Source organism: Haliotis cracherodii, unplaced genomic scaffold (assembly GCF_022045235.1).
Source record: "Haliotis cracherodii isolate W230 unplaced genomic scaffold, xgHalCrac1.p SCAF_17, whole genome shotgun sequence".
Taxonomy (NCBI): domain Eukaryota; kingdom Metazoa; phylum Mollusca; class Gastropoda; order Lepetellida; family Haliotidae; genus Haliotis; species Haliotis cracherodii.
The window spans coordinates 1,730,104-1,750,841 of NW_027266272.1; the positions used below are offsets into that span (position 1 = coordinate 1,730,104).

The 20,738-nt window shown below is 39.6% G+C and overlaps 1 protein-coding gene across 1 annotated transcript in view; it reads right to left on the minus strand.

The window, feature by feature from the left end:
• The window catches only part of LOC139464817 (ATP-binding cassette sub-family B member 6-like), a 36,599-nt gene extending 29,970 nt beyond the window's left edge, over positions 1-6,629 (minus strand). Inside the window, exon 1 of the mRNA XM_071246334.1 lies at positions 6,535-6,629. The gene's annotated coding sequence lies outside the window, so the exon portion shown is untranslated. The remainder of the gene's footprint in view (positions 1-6,534) is intronic.
• Positions 6,630-20,738: the final 14,109 nt, after the last annotated feature.

The window sequence follows — 20,738 nt, forward strand, 5'->3', positions numbered from 1 at the left end:
ATTTGTCCCCCCCTTAACTTAAAATAACGATGTATACTAACAAGAAGATGTCACAAAAAGAGAGCATTCTTTCGTGACACATGCATCATGTTGAGGGCAAGGCCGGGATGTAAACCAGTAAAGAAATTGGTTAAGAAAAAAATCCTATCTTGTTAGTGTCAATTTCTATTATTGCCTGCCATATCACGTCTCATAAGTGAAACAGCCCCAAGGCTTGACCTGCTTCCCCTACCCTTAAAGAGTTCTCTCCCCTGTCTCCTGCTTCACACATGTATATTTAACATCATTATACATCTCAGATGCACTCAGCATTGCTCAGCAGTCCCCGCTGTATTTGCGATTCTGTGGCCACTTTGTGTAGAAATGTACCTTTCTGGGACAAAATCTTTTTTTGTGCAGAAGTTGTGCAGAATTTTGCAATTTTCAAATTCTTTCAAAAACACAGATTTTTAACATGCCAGTCTCAGGCTGGCTTTAAACATGTAAAAGTAGCACAGTAATACTCAAACGAACAGCCATTATTTGAATTGTGCATTGTATCAATCAAATCTTTCCAAATAATTATTTGAAGTGTTTGTTATAATATATGGAAAACAAAATCAATTTACAAACAAACTTTTTAACATTCTACATTTTAAGAAATAGTTAAAAGAAATCAATATCCAGAATCTGTTTTGAAGTGAAGTTGCCTTTCTTATTGTAAATTACTGAAAATGCATGTCTGCATGTTTACACTAGTCTACACTATTCTTACCATGGATGGGTTTATCAGAACAATGCCTGAAAAACAGGCGCAAAACTACAAAATTCACAAAAAAACAAGCTTAAACGTTTGCAAAATTGTGTGCAGAATTATCAAAAATTGTTGGCAGAATTTATGAAAACAATCTTGCAAAATATGATTTTTGGGTTGTGGAATACAGTGGGGACTGACTGAGCAATATTCCAGAGATAAGAGGTAAGATAAAGAATATCTTTTACATCAGAGTGACACACATACATGAACATGTGTATTGTAAATTAGAATAGTAACCATAGCTACATGTTACTAAGTTCACAATGGTTACATAAGGTGACAAAAAACAAAGCTAAGCATCATACATAATAAAAAAAGGAGGAATTTTAAAAATTGATGATGTACAACAGAAAACAGTTTCCTAGTTAATAAAAAAGACATTTTAGACCTTTGGAATTTATAAATGAAAACAAGGAAATGACGTCCGGATGGTATAAGTGACTAACAAGGATATAAAAAGTGAAAACGATCATCTAACATTCTACCAGCTGAGCTAGAAACCTGGTTAGTATACAGCTCATCTGTGGATTCGAACGGACATCCTGAGTTTTTGCCTCCCATATAAATGTTTTACTAGAGTTTGGTGTTGTTCTGCAGTGGGAGGGATCCACACCAGCACTGAATACACTAGATATACACAGACTGAATACACTAGATATACACAGACTGAAAACACTAGATATACACAGACTGAATACACTAGATATACACAGACTGAATACACTAGATATACACAGACTGAATACACTAGATATACACAGACTGAATACACTAGATATACACAGACTGAATACACTAGATATACACAGACTGAATACACTAGATATACACAGACTGAATACACTTGATATACACAGACTGAATACACTAGATATACACAGACTGAAAACACTAGATATACACAGACTGAATACACTAGATATACACAGACTGAATACACTAGATATACACAGACTGAATACACTAGATATACACAGACTGAATACACTAGATATACACAGACTGAATACACTAGATATACACAGACTGAAAACACTAGATATACACAGACTGAATACACTAGATATACACAGACTGAATACACTAGATATACACAGACTGAATACACTAGATATACACAGACTGAATACACTAGATATACAAAGACTGAATACACTAGATATACACAGACTGAATACACTAGATATACACAGACTGAATACACTAGATATACACAGACTGAATACAACTTTCATAAAACAATTACATACAGTAAACTATGGTTATAACAAGCTCAAAGGTAGCACTAATTTTAGTCTGTTATATTCGTCGTTCATTCTACGCTTTTCGACTGTCATCATGTTTCTCCATAAATAACAAAAGTGTGCACTGTACATGTACAGAATATATCCACTTCAATCAGTGTGTTACTATTGTTAATTCAGGGTGTAATTTGGGAACAAGGTGCAAGTACTTAAGAGCAAATCAATTGCCTTCAATTGTTTACAGCACTTTGAACAGCACTGCTTATCCGTCAGTTCGTTAAAAGTGTGTTCATTATAAACGTAGTTTACTGTTTATAACAGAACAGTCATCATTATAATATGATGTCAGTCTAACAATAGTCTGGACCAGGCAAACGAGTGACATGTTATGAACAACATGAGGTACGTTGACACTGCCATGTAACCAATCAAGTCCCACCCTTCAACAATGTATAAACACAGATGGCTGGGGACATGTTCTATCCATAACTGCCCCGGAAACAAAAACATAGCATAGAACCAGAGGGTGGTACAGGGGGCTCGGGAAGAGTGAAAACACCACATATTGAAGTTCTTTATCCTAGAAGATTGTGAAGTGTATATGAATGATTCATCAATGGCACAGTCATATAATACATTATGATTATCATTAGTAAGATAATCTAAATATCATCATGTGATACGATGACATCAAGTTCGATGACGTCAATCCCAAGAAAGCATGACAAATTACACATAACAAAGGTATTAGTGAGGTATTAAGGCAACTAAAGCTTAGAGGTATTGAGTGTGTTCAAAGATCTATGTTGTGTGTACAATTAATGGTTTCTCACGACACAAATTGGAACAATTGTGAAATGCACTTGATTCATGTAGACAAATGTTGGGATGCATATTTCAATAATAGTTTGCGCTGGTGCATGTTTTATATCGCTAATAGATCCCTGAAACAACACTACCATTTACACCGTAATAAGCGCCCTGGGCCCTTAGAGTGGGTGCATATCGAAACCATACACTACTACATGCTGTTTTTATCTTCAGTGATCCAGGGAAAGTGAACAAACTTACAGGGTAATATTACACCCCTTCTGTGCCGCCGTCTCCTGGAAAATATCGGTAATATACTAGGGCAGGTATGATACCCCAACTGTGCAATCCAATAGTATCACGATATCTTGTTCACGATCCGATATGTATCTCGATACTTGCATGTGCTCTTATCTCTGGTGCATAAGTAATCTTTTTCATTGACAGGATAGTCAAATACCTGGCACACTGACGATTTACAGTTGGCAGTGTCAAGTACGGCGCAATGGGAAAAAATATTTACTTCTTCACTACTAATTAGTGTTTGGTGTAACAGCCATTAAAGTGAATAATTAAGGTATGAATCGTTATTTTTTGCTTAGTGTGCGTCTGTGATCGATACTAGTATCGGGAAATAATATATCACGATCCACTGATGCATCGTTGTATCGTCCCATCACTATAATATACACAAGAAAATATGGATTAGCGTGAAAATTTTCAGTCTCAGTAAGGGGCGCTTGGAAAGATTATATCTAGAATTTTTTTCAGGGGTCGCTTATTGCAGCGGGGCACTTATTGCCCCTTTTGGTGCTTATTGAATCAGGGCGCTTAATACAGCGAATGCGGTATGACATATATCAAATGTAAGGAATCTCCTGTTACTCGGAGGCTAGTAATTTGGATCCCTCTAATTCCCCAGAAATGCTGTTTTAGCGTTTAACATTAGATTGTCAATCAGTTGTGGTTTGATTGAGATTTGAAACCAGTTCATGAATACTTTTTCCCAGCTCAACATTTCCTGTTTCTCGGTCACACACCTGACAAATGTTTTCATTGTATTTGCAGTGGTAGAAACTAACAGTTTTAGTCCACTAGTCCTTATAATGATAACATATAGCAAAACCAATAAAAATGACAAATTTCTACTGGTCCTTATGATGCCTTAACTGATGGGCAATTTGGCAAGATCAACAGGACTAGTGTCAATTTCTAGCGCTGGTATTTGGCAATGGTGGCCCATCCAGGGACTTATGTACACCTGCCTGAGGCCAATATTCAGTCAAACCTGCAGTAAATGTCTTCAAAAATTCCCAATAGGAATTATATATTTCTCAATTCATGAATTACCAATAACTAATTTTATGGCTTTATAGAGGTATCCTGTATTTATCTTGTAACAAGACCAATTAAGACAAAAGAGGTCTTCACATGTTAATGCAATCTAATAATACAGTGTTAAAATTCCTAGGAATTTAAGAAAATAATGCTTTTATACACTCCTAATTTTGAAAAAAAAAGGAAGATTTTTTTCCCAATTGGCCATCAGAGGCTCTTAATTTGAATGCGAGATAATTCCCTGCAAGGTAAACCTCCACTTTCATTCTGATCAATTGTCAATCAACAACACATACAAATGATGGCACACTAGGAAAACATTTTAGGTTAAATGCAGACTGTCAACACGCAAACAATGCTATTTGCTGCATTACTGTCAATGTGGGTGAAATATAAATCCATTTAAGTCCATTTCTGGAGTGACTCGACGTGACAGTGATGGAATATTGCTAAAAGCAGAGTAAAGCCAATTCTCGCTCACTTATAAATCACATATTTCATTTCCAATTCCTTCAATTTGGGAACGAATACCATCAATAAATATTTTTTTACCTTTATAGATCCAATGCATTAGATATGTTAGATATTACTCATTTTTTAACAATATTAATAATGTATGCATGGTGACAAAATATCCTTCCTCAGGTTCATAATGATTCTGTATACAACAGATGTCACCTTTTTAGAAGAGATGTGGAAAACATAATCATTTTGATGATAAAAACATGATTTATTTACAGCATTGTCCAGAGAGTATTGTTAAACAGTTGGTCTCATCCGTTGAACTATGGTTTACATCTGTACAATCTATATCATGTACATCAGTACAACTACCTTATACAGTAACAGCCATTCGTAAGGTTAGTTGGTTGGTGTGTTGTTTAACGCTGCATTCAGCAATATCCCAGCTATATTACAGCGGTCTGTAAATAATCGAGTCTGATCCAGACAATCCAGTGATTAATATCATGAGCATTGATCCACGCAATTGGGATCAATGATATGGATCAACCAAGTCAGCGAGCCTGACCACCCGATCCCGTTAGTCACCTCTAACGACAAGCATAGCCACCTTTTACGGCAAGCATATTCGCCTCTTATGGCAAGCATGGGTGGTTGAAGACCTACCTAAGAAATAGGAACCTGTTATACCCTACAGTATCAGTACTGACATGATGACATGGTGTCTGTATGGTGATGTTTTCTCATGTCATCCCTATATGCTGAATGGACTGGTCTTCTATCCTCAACTACATGATTAACATTTTCATAATCTTGTCCTATAAACGAATTGTTAGAAATAAGAAATTGGGTTTATTGTATTTAGGGCTATGTAATTACCAGGATTACGACCATAAACACATCACCTACAGTAAAAATATGACAAGTTGCCAAATTTTAAAATAACATAATCCAAATATTTGTGATAAGTACATAGAATCTAATGTTTTAATATGATTTATAAATAACAAACTAACTACCTATAGGCCTAATTCAAATTAGAGTGAGTGAGTATGGTTTTACGCCGCTTTTAGCAATATTCCAGCAATATCACGGAGGAGGACACCAGAAATGGGCTTTACACATTATACCCATGTCGGGATTCGAACCTGGGTCTTCGGTGTCAGGAGCAAACACTTTATCTACTAGGCTACCCAACCGCCCCTAATTCAAATTAGAAGAGAACTGGTAGAACTAAAGAAAATTCAAACCTATTACACAGACGTAAAACAAAGAATGAAGATATCCTTATATTTTTAACATCATGGCATCAAAACAACCTAGTTACCACACACATTCAACGAGCCAGCGTCTGCGTCCAGTAACCAGTGCTAACAAGACTGTCCGATTGGCAATTGGACACTTGATGGTGTAAGTCGGGCAGTGGTGTAAAGATTGACCTTTCTCAGAGACAAGACGTGCTGTCCAACACTTCCTCGATTAGATACAGTGTCCCACTGCTTATCTTCAGTCTGCAAACCGTGACTTAGCATTTTTTTCTATTCACTGTCGTAGAATCCAAGGCGACTCTTCCAGAAAATGACCGCACTTTGGCAAACTTCAATAACGAACCCACGCGGCACGCAAAGCTGACATAACTTCAACCACCATGTTGACATTGTCCATACACAAAGATAAAACTTGCAACGTAAAATGTACCCGAGTTATATAAGTGAAGGCGAACGCCCTGATTTGTTGAACAGTGTCAAAATTAGCCCGGATTAGCCTAGTAGTACGCCCTCGATATTCTGTTCTAACAGCATCGTTGTTCGATCGTAACCTGGTATTGATAACAGAAAATAAGGTAAACAGAAGCCAAGTTGAGAATGAGAGAAACCAACTTACAATTTCAGCGTAGCTTCAGAGCCCAGTCATTATAAACAAAACATGATCTTCTGCTGTGTGCCAGTCTCTGATACAGCACGAACGCAGACACCGGTTTGTTTTCCCCCGCAGGCTGTTGCACATGGTTGTCTCCCTTAGATTAAATTATTTAGAGTTTCGTCCCCTCGAATTCTTTGCACCAAGCTCCTTCCCAGCGCGTAACACCTTCGTTTGCTGCCAGGAGCTTGGTTTCATATAAGCCTCTTTCCCGGAGAAGAGCGCCAGACAGGACAAACGGGTTTTTTTTTCCAGAAATAAAGTTATTGTATTTGAAAAATATATATATCTACAAAATAAAAAGAACAATGCAACAGAGGTGGGTCAATATAGACTTGCAAATTATTCTAGACTTGAGTTTGATTCAATTTAGAGTCTGAGACAGACTATGCGTGACACCTTTGTTCCGGGCGATTGTTGTAAAGGAGAATTAGCCTAGACTGGCATTTAGTCCCAGAAATATAGTTATCTTATTAAATTAAAGTACCTAAAAAAAACAACACCAACTCAAATGTAGCCAAGAACAATGCTTAATTCCTGGGCTGAGGCAATCAAGCCTCGCTCAATCATTCTAGACTCGAGTTGGAATCCTTTATACATTTATTCTCCAGGGTCTTGGAGACTAGACTTTGCCCATCTTCCCTTCACATTCGGCCTGTCCCGGAATGTCACAAGCTGATCATGAATTGAGTCAGCAATGTACTTCCACTTCATCAATCAATATCGTCTTCCATCTTAAGGGGCGGTGGGGTAGTGCCGTGGTTATAGCGTCCGCCCGTCGCGATTCCCGGCATGGATACAATGTGTGAAGCCCATTTCTTGTGTCCCCTGCCGTGATATTGCTGGAATATTGCTAAAAGCGGCGTAAAACAATACTCACCCACTCCTACGTCTAGAACAATTTGGTATCATGTTGATTAGAATATGCTTTGTTATTAATGAATAACTTTAATCTATTCAATAAACGTTTCAAGAATCCGATATCCATATGCTATGGTACCGGAAATCTGCGTATAAATTAAAAAACGTTTTAAGCCCACATAGGCTTAAATTGAATCAAAGTATTGGATGGTATCCCTTACCAGATATAGTCATAAAGAGTAACAACATGTTAACGCATGTTGCATTTGAGACAGTTCCAACCAGAGGGATTTGTTAAGTAATAGTTACCGTATTTTCTCTATTAGACGCCGTGCATCCAATACACGTTGACCTCCAATTGACGCCGGGTCTTGCGCTTTGTCGAAAACATAGAAACCGGGGCCTCTACTAGACGCCGTGTCTAATACTGTCATATGTTAGAGATTCATAATGACCGTTTCCGGTAAATGTCACCTTTGAATGATTGTAGAATTTTGGATTCGGTAAGGAAGTGAGTTGCCACTGTGTCAGCTCCGGGCCACTAATAGACGTACGTGGGCCTCTTCTAGGCGCCGGTCTAACTGCTGGCGTCAAATAGAGGAAACACGGTACCAACCAAGACAGAGGTATTCAAGTTCGATGGACACTCGAGTACACGCAGAAGCGTACGCGGATGTGTACAATGGACGTGCTCTACCAACAACGTATTGATAAAGATTTCCACATTTACACGGCACACTGTAGCCGTGAAGATCCAGGTTAGAATTGATCTTCAGCAACCCATGCTTGTCCCCCGTGAAGATCCAGGTTAGAATTGATCTTCTGCAGCCCATACTTGGCATAAGAGGCGACTAACGGTATCGGGTGGTCAGGATCGCTGTCTTGATTGATGCATGTCATCGTATCCCAATTGCATAGATCGATGCTCATGGTGTCAATCACTGGATTGTCTGTCCAGACTCTATTATTTACAGGGTGAGGGAGTATGGTTTTACGCCGCTTTTAGTAATATTCCAGCAACTCCAGAAATGGGCTCACAGATTATTTACACAACGCCGTCATCCCCCCCCCCCCCTTTTTATTTCGAAAAAAATCTTTATTTCTGTATAAATTACCACCAAAGACAATAAATAGATCTTAATTGTGCACCCCCCTTTTCAAAAAAGCTGTATCCGCCCATGGTCGTCACAAAGCTGGTATAATGTTGAGGCCGGCAACGAACCACAAACAAAAATGAATGAAAACCCCAAGCTCACTGTACATGAGGGGAAAATGATTATAGCACCAATGGTTGAGAAGCACGATATCTACATGAACACAAACTGGCAAAATTATTGTCATATCGAGGTATATCTGATCCTATGAAAGGGAAGTGTCATTAAAACAGAGCATATAAATTTATAAACATAATTATTTTCCCCAGAATATCAAAATGTCTTTCCCCTTAGTAGACCAATCTTTCACTTTTGCAGAATGTGTTACTTTTCCATTTAATCGTGTTCGCGACGTAGACCATGTCGTAATTGCATGACACGAGGTCTCGCGTGAGTTCGCGCGATGGGTGGGACGTGTTCGTGATCGGTATGTAAACAGTATGTACATGATAAATGTATCATAACGGGATCTCACAGTGCGCAATGAACGATTCCATATCAGTGTGGGTGTAGGTAGGAACCACCCAGTGAATATATATAGTTACACCTTATCATTAATCGAAAATGTGGTAAAAAATACAAGTACAACTGCACGTTTTCTAACGCTACAGGCAGTAAAATAGTTTTGACAGTAATAATGAGCTCAAAACATTTGGCATCGACTGAAATGCTGACATAATAAAACACTGTCTTCAATGAATTTAATATATTTGGAAACAGATAGAGACATTTATAAGTCATTATTCAAGTAATTAAATTACATGATCAGTGACACCAGACATGTTTTTAAAATTCCAACTTCCGACTCAATTCAAATCTCAAAGCCCCTAAAACTTTTCAAAGCATTTTTTTTACCCTACCCTCTTAATCTTTCAGTTATAAAATCCACAAATGTCGCTGTTAAATTTTTCGTCAATAACGTGACTACATATAAGTATGAAAACAGGACCATCGTTTACTTGGAAATATCAAGAAACCCAATACCCTTCACACCATCACGTTAGTTTTCAAGACACAATACGCAATGCGTGTTTTGGTGTTGTGGCGTGTAAGATTGTGCGTGAGCGACGCTAAAATTCTGCACGGAGGTCTGATAACAGGTTGTGTTTCCGCAAGAGTCCCATCTGTACTGACATCGGTATTACGATCAGTCAGAATGTCACTTCACGGAACCCCACGAGGAGCGAAACTGTATGTTTCTGCTCGGAGACGGAAGATGCATTCATTTATCCAAAAGTGTTACTAATAAACTTTTTACTAAAATCATATAAATTAAAGTAATAAAGACTATATTGTCATTGCTTTTCTGAATACCATTTCATCAGGAGAAACTGTCGCCCTTACAATGTGTGAGTAATTAAGTTGTTTTAATGATTTGGCATACACGTCAAGACATTTCTTTTAAGACCGTCTTTTACTTTAGGCATTTTTAACAACGTATTTTAACTATATTTTAACTATTCGAGATAAAACCTAAATTCCCAAATATATTTTATATCAAACAGTCAAACAAGAAATTATAATCCCCTTAGCTGGTGATATAAATTTATATGAATGAGAGAATGCACTAAGAAAATATTTTTATCGTACCGAAACACTTCGAAAACGCATTTTCGAAATTTTGTAATAATTGACAAATTGGCCACAAATATATAATTAAGGTGTTCTGTGTATTGAGGCATGATATAATCAAACACAATAATGTCATTTTGTCACATAGCCACCATGCATTGTCATGCGAGTAAAACTATACCCCTAAAATCGTTTTCTGTTCCCCAGAATTAAAGTTGATATGCGTTTTGATTGTGTGTCAGTATAATTATTGATACTCTTCATTATGAAATAACACCAACCCTGATTCAAAGCGCCGACACTTGCTGTGTCAAGTCAAAGCTATTTATTGCACCTAAGGCCTCACGCTCATATACAAAAGAGTTACAAATAAGAAGTGTTACATATTTGGATATATACTCATCTTTAACAATTTATTTCTGTGGGAAATAACATTTTTAACATATATAGACAGTTTTGATATGACAGTATCATCTTTTGAAGAAAGCAGAGAAATAAAAGCAGGTACGGGATAATTTGACAGAGAGCGTTCTGGTATAAACCTGTTTCTTAGATCAAAATAATAAGGACATACGAAAGTAAAATGAATTTCATTTTCTATAGCTGAATGACATAATGGGAAGAACCTCTTCGCATTTTCAGTGGGAATTTTTCTTCCTTCATTTATCATGAGATCTAACAATCCGAGCCTAAATTGAATAAATGGACGTCGAAGGGTTCTTGATGTTAATGTAGATAAGTATTTGTTTGGTTGAATAAGACTCTTAAAAGTTCTATACAAGTCATACCTTGAACTGTGGAACTGTGGAATGGAATGCCATTCCTGGTAAAAACATATTTATAGATTGTTCACGAAATTGTAGCCATGAGATAACAAAAGGTTTCTTACATGTGATGCCCATGTTACTTTGCCCATGTCGTCTTAATATACAAGCATATTATAAGCAGGTTTGGAGATTCGGCGTTCATGCATTCCAAGAATATTAAACCAGTATTTCAAGCATCTAATTTGGGAGTTGATGTATAACGGGTATCTGCCACGCTCGCTATAGACCATACAATTGGGTGTTGATGGACCAACGGATAAGAATTTTTTACAGGCTCAAAGATGTAGCATTTTGAGACAATCGGAAAGCTGAAATTCCCATACTTCTGTTCCATATAACAGGATTGGTTGGATTTGGGCTTCAAATAATTTAAAAATATATTCGGTGTAAAAGCACATATGCGAGACAGACATTACATTGATTGAGGCCTTCTTTGCACGTGATGTTAAGTCCGAGACACTTTTCTTGAAGTTCATTGTGTGGGTAAACATTACACCAAGATATGTATAATGGCTCAGAACATTAACACATTTACCATAGGAAAAACATCTTTCATTCAGTGACACCTGACCTCCTCTTCTGAAAATGACAATATTTGTTTTATCATAGTTAACTGATAACACATTGTATCGTGTATCGCGTCGATTATAATATTTGTCATCGATTTTTGTTCGACACAGTTTATTTTTCACAAGAGGCAAACTATTTTTGTGCCATATTTGTTTTTAAATCCCAAGTTTTGAAAACATGACTGAGTGATTGGTTGCAGTCGGTACCTTCTACGTGGTCATTCCATGCATCGTGATGGTGATGTCGCTGACCAGTGGTCATGTCGTCAACGAGTGTCAACCCTGCCGTCCCCGTCCCCTGGCCGTCAACAGACTCAGCCTGTCTACACACGTGGCAAACTTCCTGCGCTCACTGGGGAACACGCAGAGCCTTCTGAATGACACGCTTCGAGAATTCGTATGTCTGTCAAAGAAATACAAATACCACATTAAAACATTTTCATTTTATTTTAACTGATCTGACATTTGTACATATATCAATGCACACGTTCTTGGACACAAGTAGTTTAACGGTAAATTCACCTTCATTACTTCACTGGTGTCCTTAGCACTGTTCCTCCACTTGGGCCCACTTGCACAAAGCGATCTTAGCGCTACGATCATCGTAACTCCCATACTTTAGCATAGGCTTACAATAGTCTTAGCGCTAAGATCGTTTTGTGCAAGTTGGCCCAGGAACGTACCGCATACAAACAAACAAAGCATCGACGTTTTGACGATGCAGTAACATAAATTGATATATATCATATATATATATATATATATATATATATATATATTCTTCAAAATAGGAAACGCAAAGCCAGATTTGTGTGAGGTAGGAAAATATATTTATACGAGGAACCGTACAAGGTATTGAGCCAAAATGTTGTGGAGAGAACACTTGGTGATTGTAGTCATCTCAGTTATCGGTACATAGGAAAAGTCCAAGGTGAAGGTCACCCACCATCAATAACGCGTATGTCCCCCGTTGGAAACGATAGTATCCTGTCATCTCCTGCCCATGGAAGAGACGAGTACATGTTCAAATATTAGAAATACTACCTGAAAAAATCTATAATCAACATTTTTTTAAACATTTTAGCCTTAAAGTGTTCTTCTGAATCATAAAAACGCATTTGTTGAAATGAACGAAGTCTTATTCTTAACAACTTTTCTAAAACATTTCCTACTGCTCATTTCGCATGATCGCTGGAGATCCTGTATGCTGTATTCCAGGTGTCCCATCATGGCCGGGAAGACAGCGTGGAGCAGTTCCTGTCATACGCCAGACTGGACGTGAACCCTTTCCAACCCGGAAGCAATAAACTGGTAAAATAGCATCTCCAATTGTAAATACAACATGGGTGGGTGAGTGAGTATGGTTTTTACGCCGCTTTTAGCAATATTCCAGCAATATCACGGCGGGGAACACCAGAAATGGGCTTCACACATTGTACCCATGTAGAGATTCGAACCCTGGTATTCGTGACGAGAGAACACTTTATCCACTAGTCTACCCGCCCGCCCCAAATACAACGTGAACATAATAATATATTATATAAGAATATCAGAGATATATTGTTTTAATAACCACTCAGGCCAAGTACACGGATGCGATCAAGGATAGACATGGTTTTGGTGTGCACTGTGGAATTTGAATGTGCTTTCAAAAAGAAATACCTCTGATCCATCTTCAAACGTTACATATTAACAGCTGTAATTTAGAAAGATTGCCCTTTAGGTTTTCTTTGAGATTCGGGGCGATGGGGTAGCCCAGTGCTCGTCACGCAGAAGGTCCGGGTTCGATTCCCACATGGGTACAATGTTTAAACCCATTACTGGTGTCCACGGTCATGATATTGCTTGAATATTACTAAAGCGGCGCAAAACCATACTCACTCATTCTTTGAGATTCAGTCTCATTAGATTAGATCTTTTATATCGATACGATGCCTCACTGCGCGACGACCCAAACCCCCTGTCATTCGCAACCACTCGTATCTTTCCGCGACAAACAGCTAGTTACGGAAAAGGCGAGTGTCATTTGCTTCGCTACTTTCGTCACCGCTCGCCCCTTTCCGTAACCTACAAGATGCTATTCGGCTTGTCCCTGAATGACACGAGTTGGTCACGAATGGCTTCGATAGGAAGTCGCGTCAGGTGACTTTCTCAATCTCATCAAAATCATATCTAAGTTCTCGCTGCCGCTAAACAAACATCTGAGGACATCCCATTACGGGTCACGTCAGAACAACCTTTCGCAAACTTTGACCGACCACTGAATTGACTAACAAGAAGTCGACATCAGCCAATTCAGAAAGCAGCTTTCTCGAGCATTTCGACACTACGCTTGAAAAATATGTTGAAAAAGTTCTCGATTAAAATTTTGAAAACTGAACAAGTGAATATTCCAGAATGTCTAAAATATGGTTGCGATTGTATAGCAGTGCTTCCCACGTACTGTGAAACGCCTCCTCCGTTCAAATGTTTCTCCCACGGAAGCGAGAGATAGACGATAATTTTGACGGAATCAGTCGTACGGACTGTAGCTGTCGTTCGGAATACCCAGCGTTAACGTTTTCGAGGTTGCAAGACTAAAAAACACATTCCGTCACTTTCATGATCTGGTAAGCGACGCTTTGATTCGTCGGATGAAAGGTCGTTCTGACGTGGTCCGTAATGGGATGTCCTCAGATCTTTGTTAAGCGATTGCGAGAACTGAGATCTGATTTTAAAGAGATTGGTGACTTTCTAATCACCCAAATAATTTCTAGATTCTTTATTTCTACATCAAACACACTCTTCCCTCCCTAATCATTTTTCAATACTGGCACAGGTGGACGACCTTGAGTCATCGTACGGAGCTCTGACCGGCGTCATCGTCAACCTCACGCTCGTCCACTACGTCAGCATCAGTTGGGGCTTCCCCCGCTCCTTCAACCACGCCCACTTCCGTGTCCCCCTCTGCCAGCTGTGGAAATCTCTGGCGAGTCTGGGACACGATCCCCCGGGCTCCGTCTGTCTGAGAAACATCCCCGACGGCGTGGACACAGGCCACAACACCGCAGTCGACTACATCTACATCACCTATAAGCGGGCTATTCACACCGTCCAGGTGATCAGGGACTATTTTCCTGCCCCGAGAGCACACTGTTGACTGTAACACACACCAAGAACCTCATAACCGACCACATCACCGTATATCACCTTTCCTGTCCTTGGCTATTATCCAGATAAAGAACCACCTCTGTGGTCTAGTGGTAGAGTGTCCGCCCAGAGAGCGGAAGGTCCGGGGTTCGATCCCCGGCCGCGTCATACCAAAAGACTTCAAAAGATGTACTTGTTATTACCCGGTCTGGCGCTCGGCATTAAGGGGCTAAAACAAGGACTGGTCGGTCGAGTCAGTATACTGTGTCTGAGTGGGGTATTCATGTTAAACTGCGGCATGGTATCTCAGTGTGCTAGCACTATAAATCGGCATCAGTCCAGACTAGTACAAGCAGCCACACGTGCATGCATTTACAGTGCAATAATCTTGGACGCAACTTTTAACACCATTCCACCTCCATGTTATAGACTGTTAGTTCTTTTTACATTTTTAATCACTTGATAGATATGCACGGATCCACCGACGTTCAAAATCCAGAATGTGGAAAGAAAGGCAGTTAAATTCCAGTTTTACATTTTAATTATCACCGATCTTTTTAATCACTCTTTCCAAACATATGACATATTGTTTCAAGTATGACTATGTTAAGTGAAATATGACCAATGACCGACACAATATTTGGCCATTTTTAAGCGAGACGGAGCCACTGCAAGCGTGGTTGATTTGATCCGTGTTGAATAATAAGAAATTTACATTCCTGTCACATTTCATAAAAATGCTTATCGAAAAGTTTGAATCTGAATATTTTTGGTCGCCATTCTACCTCATTCATAATTTTTAAGAAGTGAAAAAACATGTAACTGTATTTGTTTTATTTCGACCACCGACACAGGGTTTCAGACTATGAATCCACTCAACAAAACAAAAACGTAAAGACTTAGGCTTGAAAGATACAAAATATTAATTAAGACACACACAATGTGTTTATGAAGTGGTTAATGTAGTATTGGTAGTGGTAGTAGTAGTAGTAGTAGTAGTAGTAGTAGTAGTAGCAGCAGCAGTTATAGGAGCAGTAGCAGTAATAGTAGTAGTAGTAGTAGTTGTAGCAGCAGCAGTGGCAGTAGTAGAAGTTGTAGTATTCGCCCTTGCTTATGTATCAAGAATTCCTGTTTATCTGTTCACTTTCTTTATTTACCTGTTCACTTTCTTTATTTATCTGCTCACGTTTGTGACTACTGAGTGTATCAGTTTTTGAAAATAAACCCAAGAATATTTCATACTGACTGGTGCTTTTCGCTTCAATATGATTGAGACTTTCACCGAATGCCTTCAAAACCAAAACACTCGGAACTAGACAAGGTGCTTAAGGCAATCAACAGCACACCTATACAGGACACGGTGGAGTTGCGTCCCTTCATTGTACCAGGATCCGTAGCTTGTTCTGATAGAACGACGTTCGTGCTTGCCAGGGGTAAATCTCTTCGCCTTGCCTCACCTGGGGTTTTCCTTTCACATCCACGTTCCATTTCCAGTTGTATGGCGCTTGTCCATGCTGGATATCATGCTTTAAGCTTGCAGATATTCTCCCTGGGGAGGCGCTGGAGGGTTAACAGGCGCCATCTCATGCATCCTACCGGGTACCCATCAATTTGAGTAATCTTTAACTACAAGACAGATATGCATTATACAATTTCACCTAGCACATCAAATAATAGTCTTGAGGGGCTTGAATCAAACTTGCTGGGACTTATTTACATAGCTTAACCCCCCTTTAAAACACCTCGATATTAAAGGACAGCCATGCTGAACGGGGCTGGGAGACTTTGGCCAATCTAACATTTTAAGGACGCTTCCATGGCTGTGGTGGACTCGCCCTCTTGGAATCCTTTCATGGTGCATAGATTAACAATGTATGAACGTTCCTCGGTTTCGGAGACTATAGTCATCTGCCAGTGGGTGACGTATAGGCGTTACCTTTGGCCTGAATGACCGATGGGTACCAGAGGTCAAGAACTGTCGTTTTCTCAAAATAGACTGCCCCAAGGGAGGGCCAAGCGTGAGCTCCCTTCACCATAAAGACTCAGTCACACATTCAGGATTTTTATTGCAGGCCTTGATAGGACCATTCCCGATTAAAATTTGTCAAAGGTCTGATCAAGATCCTGTGATTCGTGGCGGGAAACTCACAAACAATCAGATTCTCAATCCGAATCTGATCCGATTTGTATCTTCCGCATGGTAAAAAACGACCGAATCTGTCACGACAGCGTTCCTATTCTCCCTAATGCGATCCGACAGAGATCAGACAGTTACCGGACAGTGAACCGACAAAGACGGTTCGCAATCGGCAAGATCTGGACGCAATCTGGACTTAACTGACAAGAATCGGCAATGAACAACTCATGCCCGTTCATCACGACATCGTCCCGTTCCACAGGACACAGTCCAGACAACACAGGGCATTGTTACGATTCGATACAGCAGAATCCGTCACGACATAGTCACGACTGTAATCCGACAAGACAAAAGCGGCTGACTTTCCCGAAAGTAACGGGACGTACGACACTGTCGGGAGTGCTTGGCCGACCGCTCTAGACCTTTCCCGATACGACAGCGTTCGGACAATGATAGGACATTCCAGATCATTGAGGATAGTAATCCGACATTTTTACTTTTCGCGCTGTAGCGCTGTCTGATCTCAAACGGGAGCCATAATCGGCACTGTGTGAACCTGGCCTAAGACGGACACACACAGTCAATGTGTAAAATGACTGAAATTTTCACTTTGGCAATTAAAAAAACACCTGACTATTTCAGTTATTTTACAAATTGACTGAAGAATCAGTGCATTTATTCTATCATAATAAGAACTTCTAAAGATTGTGAAATATGTCAATGTATATATTGTTTTTTGTTAAATGGACAGATTTCTCAGTCAATTTCTAATATGCCAGAAATGTTAAGGGGTATTATGAATTGCCAGAGAGAATCACATTTCACATTTCGACTTAAGATTTTACGAGCGCATCAAAATCAGAACTCTCCATAGAAACTTGTCTGAATCACCTGGAACGTGACTTGCCTTCGCCCCGTGTGAAACCAGAGACGGCTGGTTCGGAGATTAACATACCGTGCGTGTCACGGTATTTTGATGAGCTGTGTGATTGTAAACTAGACAAAAGGGACATGCAAATAACGATTGCATAAACTGCCTGTGCACATTGCCGGATGTTCGTCAAGTTGGGTAAACTTGCGTAACGCTGCCGAACAGGAAAACATTGCACGCACCTGCTGTCCGTCATCTGCTGTAACCGACGCCATCATCACCAGCACGTCACCTGGCAGTGGTGGGGATTGACGGATGGGGGGCGATAGACAGGAGGGGTGGGGAGAAGCGTCGTGTGGGTGGGGATTTGGAGGGTTGGGGCTCATAGGAGCTGGCGGTCTTCATTGACCGTTACGATATTCGTTAGGATTGTGGAAGGTTTTGAGCCCATGTTGTCGTAATGGTTGTCTTATTTCTTTAATAAAGATACGTCAGTTTTAAAAACATTGACTACAAGTAACCATACAATAGATTCCCCAAATACCATTGTCGATGTCGTCTTTCTAACCGTTTGTGGAGTGAGTTGATGTTAGTGTGTGTGTTCCTCAAAATAAGATTTACCATTTGTTGTGTATTTAGCGGTTTTAAAAAAAATACAACGGTTCCGTTACGTTTCTTCTGCTGAGAAACCACTGTGCCCGGACAACTAAAACCATTATTATAGATAATACAAAAAAAACAAAACAAAATAAACCCGTGTATGTCATGATATTCAACTTCACATGGAGTAGATCCTGTATGAAATCGAGGTTAATTAAAATATTAAGGTGTCCAAAGACTTTGCATTAGTTTATATAAATTCCTAGTTACCTAAGAGAAGATGATATACGAGCAGTTTGCAATTTGAAGTGACCGTTATTTGAATACATTTCCTTCATTCTGATAACCCTTTAATGATGGTCATCTCACGGTCAAGGAAATACTAGTAGTATTAATTTGGAGGATTTTCCCCAAACCCGAACGGTAGGCAATTCCAAATACCGATTCGCTAAAAGTACGTTGAGAAATACAGCTTCGCTGTTCCTAAATTGTCTAAATCGACTGTGGTCATATATATAGTGGACATAAACCAAGGAGAACACCACAAACATAAGTATACGATACTTACTTCATCAGCGCTGACACACCTATGGTGCCATGTTAGCTGCCACAATGCTTTGATTGTGGACGAAATTAATCTTGTTTGCATCTATTGGGGTACTCGTAGAACCGTTCAAGCTGGTGTGTATTCCTGCAGCGGATTTACAGAAAGTGTTCACATCCATTTTTATTTTTACACGTCCACAAATACAAACTAATATTGAAGTCTATTCCTATAAACTAATAATTCAACAATGATAAACTTCACAGATCGCTAGTGTACTCATTAACATAGAAAAGTGAGCGAGTGAGTGAGTGAGTTGGGTTTAACGCCGCTTTAAACAGTATTCCAGTTACATCACGGCGTGTCAGCTTAATGTGGGAGGAAAGCACGAAGTGATGCAGGTCTCAGACGTTTACCACTTCGGTGAAACCCACGAGCACGGGTATGGTGATGTCAAACCTAGAAACATAATCAGGTCGATCCGGGATTCGAACCTACAGTCACAGGATTCTGGCGTGCCCAAAGAACGCGGCTCTGCACAGCGAAATGCGGCGCCTTAGTCGACTGGGCCACCCGCGCCCCCTAAAATAGAAAAATGTAGACAACCAAACGAAATCAGTGGCACCAGTCGGCGCAATCACGGAACACAATCCCGGCTCACTCAATTATCAAGCCATCAGGAAACGGTATAGAAGAGAATGAATGGATGTCAACTTCTTTATTATGAAGGACCAAAGACGAATGTGTATATGCGTCTTTGGAAGTACACAACGTTTCGGGGCATATACTTACGCCTACATCTGGTGAATTCACCTGACAAAGGAGTAATATACAGCGAAACATTGTGTTCCTCATTATAAGGAAGATAACATCCATAAAGTCCCTCTCTTATGTGTATCAATTCTAAATGCCTTTCAAAGACTTCAGGAAACAGTAGTCCGTTAGGGGGCGTGGCCTAATCTGTTTCAGGTTATGGAAACATATTTGATTGTTAACAGTCCGCCGTGATATACATGAGTTATATATGACGATGGCGTGCAATACTATCACGTGCACGTTGGTTGATGTTCTTAAGTATGCATGCAAAATCAATACTTTTGTTTGTTGTTTAACGCCGCACTCAACAATATTCCAGCTATATGACGGGGGTCTATAAATAATCGAGTCTGGACCAGACAATCCAGTGATTGACATCATGATCATGGAACCAGGCAATTGGGATACCAAGTCAGCGAGCCTGACCACCCGATTCCGTTAGTTGCCTCTTACAAAATCAATACTTATATAATCTTGCGATTATTAATAATATAACCTTGTTTCTGAGATCTAACATCCCAATAAATTGACATTGTATCAAAACAACCTTCGTAATTCGCGGCTGTCACATGTCATTGATTTAAAGACTCAAACCAACCAAAGCTCACAACCATCCATAATTTCTGTTCGTTCTAGACGTCTATGCGTTAAAAGCGAAATTAATCAAAGCCGCCACCTACACATACGACATACGAACATTGAAAACATTCTTAAAACCGACCAATGAGACAACTCGTTGAATGAATGAAAACATGAGAGAACGTGTTAACCATCCCCCCCCCCCCCCCCCCCCCCCCCCCCCCCCCCCCCCCCCCCACACACACACACACACACCCTCCTCCTCCTCCTTACCGTTAATACTTTCTCACACAGATCATAACATGAAACATATTTCCTGAACGCTTCCAAGCCAGACTACAATACATTGTGTTGGCAAGTCTACATTCTTTGGACTTCTTTCTGATATATACATGACATGCAAAACGTGTTTTAATTGCTGCTATCTATTACATGTTATCCGACCCCGAAACAAAATAGCCTGCATTTAACGAATTTAAACTTTTGTTGTTTTAGTCAGTAGTGAGAGC